This window comes from Gnatocerus cornutus, unplaced genomic scaffold (assembly GCF_029298725.1).
Source record: "Gnatocerus cornutus isolate USDA-ARS CGAHR unplaced genomic scaffold, icGnaCorn1.1 ctg00000061.1, whole genome shotgun sequence".
Lineage (NCBI taxonomy): Eukaryota > Metazoa > Arthropoda > Insecta > Coleoptera > Tenebrionidae > Gnatocerus > Gnatocerus cornutus.
The window spans coordinates 826,973-829,589 of record NW_028275406.1 but is presented as its reverse complement, the minus strand read 5'-3'; positions in this window follow the sequence as shown (position 1 = coordinate 829,589).

Genomic DNA, 2,617 nt, shown 5'->3' with positions numbered 1-2,617 from the left:
TTCTGCACGAAATCGTCAAAATTCTTAGAGAAAACCGCATATTTCGATGCAAAACGACGATTTCTCGCCGATTTTCGTTGTTTTCTGGCTTGAATTCGCAAAGAAGAGCACGAAATTTACAAAATCATTACTTTTTACCAAGATTCAACGGCTGAATTGCAAAAAAACAGCAGAATTTTGCACGAAATCATCAGAATTCTTAGAGAAAACCGCATATTTCGATGCAAAACGACGATTTCTCGCTGATTTTCGTTGTTTTGTATCTTGAATTTCCAAAGAAGAGCACGAAATCTACAAAATCATGACTTTTTACCAAGATTCAACGGCTGAATTGCAAGAAAACAGCAGAATTCTGCACGAAATCATGAAAATTCTTGCAGAAAACCGTATATTTCGATGCAAAACGACGATTTCTCGCCGATTTTCGTTGTTTTCAGGCTTGAATTCGCAAAGAAGAGCACGAAATCTACTAAATAATCACTTTTTACCAAGATTCAACGGCTGAATTGCAAGAAAACAGCAGAATTCTGCACGAAATCAACAAAATTCTTACAGAAAACCGCATATTTCGATGCAAAACGACGATTTCTCGCCGATTTTCGTTGTTTTCTGGCTTGAATTCGCAAAGAAGAGCACGAAATCTACAAAATCATGGCTTTTTACCAAGATTCAACGGCTGAATTGCAAGAAAACAGCAGAATTCTGCACGAAATCATCAAAATTCTTAGAGAAAACTGCATATTTCGATGCAAAACAACGATTTCTCGCCGATTTTCGTTGTTTTCTATCTTGAATTCGCCAAGAAGAGCACGAAATCTACAAAATCATGACTTTTTACCTAGATTCAACGGCTGAATTGCAAGAAAACAGCAGAATTCTGCACGAAATCATCAAAATTCTTCCAGAAAACCGCATATTTCGAAGCATAACGACGATTTCTCGCCGATTTTCGTTGTTTTCTGGCTTGAATTCGCAAAGAAGAGCACGAAATCTACAAAATCATGACTTTTTACCAAGATTCAACAGCTGAATTGCAAGAAAACAGCAGAATTCTGCACGAAATCATCAAAATTCTTACAGAAAACCGCATATTTCGATGCAAAACGACGATTCCTCGCCGATTTTCGTTGTTTTCTGGCTTGAATTCGCAAAGAAGAGCACGAAATCTACAAAATCATGACTTTTTACCAAGATTCAACGGCTGAATTGCAAGAAAACAGCAGAATTCTGCACGAAATCATCAGAATTCTTAGAGAAAACCGCATATTTCGATGCAAAACGACGATTTCGCGCTGATTTTCGTTGTTTTCTATCTTGAATTCGCAAAGAAGAGCACGAAATCTACAAAATAATGACATTTTACCAAGATTCAACGGCTGAATTGCAAGAAAACAGCAGAATTCTGCACGAAATCATCAAAATTCTTACAGAAAACCGCATATTTCGATGCAAAACGACGATTTCTCGCCGATTTTTGTTGTTTTCAGGCTTTAATTTGCAAAGAAGGGCACGAAATCTACTAAATAATCACTTTTTACCAAGATTCAACAGCTGAATTGCAAGAAAACAGCAGAATTCTGCACGAAATCGTCAAAATTCTTAGAGAAAACCGCATATTTCGAGGCAAAACGACGATTTCTCGCCGATTTTCGTTGTTTTCTGGCTTGAATTCGCAAAAAAGAGCACGAAATCTACAAAATCATCACTTTTTACCAAGATTCAACGGCTGAATTGCAAGAAAACAGCAGAATTCTGCACAAAATCATCAGAATTCTTAGAGAAAACCGCATATTTCGATGCAAAACGACGATTTCTCGCTGATTATCGTTGTTTTCTATCTTGAATTCGCATAGAAGAGCACGAAATCTACAAAATCATGACTTTTTTCCAAGATCCAACGGCTGAATTGCAAGAAAACAGCAGAATTCTGCACGAAATCATCAAAATTCTTACAGAAAACCGCATTTTTCGATGCAAAACGACGTTTTCTCGCCGATTTTCGTTGTTTTCTGGCTTGAATTCGCAAAGAAGAGCACGAAATCTACAAAATCATGACTTTTTACCAAGATTCAACAGCTGAATTGCAAGAAAACAGCAGAATTCTGCACGAAATCATCAAAATTCTTGCAGAAAACCGCATATTTCGATGCAAAACGACGATTTCTCGCCGATTTTCGTTGTTTTCTGGCTTGAATTCGCAAAGAAGAGCAGAAATCTACAAAATCATGACTTTTTACCAAGATTCAACGGCTGAATTGCAAGGAAACAGCAGAATTCTGCACGAAATCATCAAAATTCTTACAGAAAACCGCATATTTCGATGCAAAACGACGATTTCTCGCCGATTTTCGTTGTTTTCTGACTTGAATTCGGAATGAAGAGCACGAAATCTACTAAATAATCACTTTTTACCAAGATTCAACGGCTGAATTGCAAGAAAACAGCGGAATTCTGCACGAAATCATCAAAATTCTTACAGAAAACCGCATATTTCGATGCAAAACGAAGATTTCTCGCCGATTTTCGTTGTTTTCTGGCTTGAATTCGCTAAGAAGAGCACGAAATCTACAAAATCATGACTTTTTACCAAAATTCAAGGGCTGAATTGCAAGAAAAC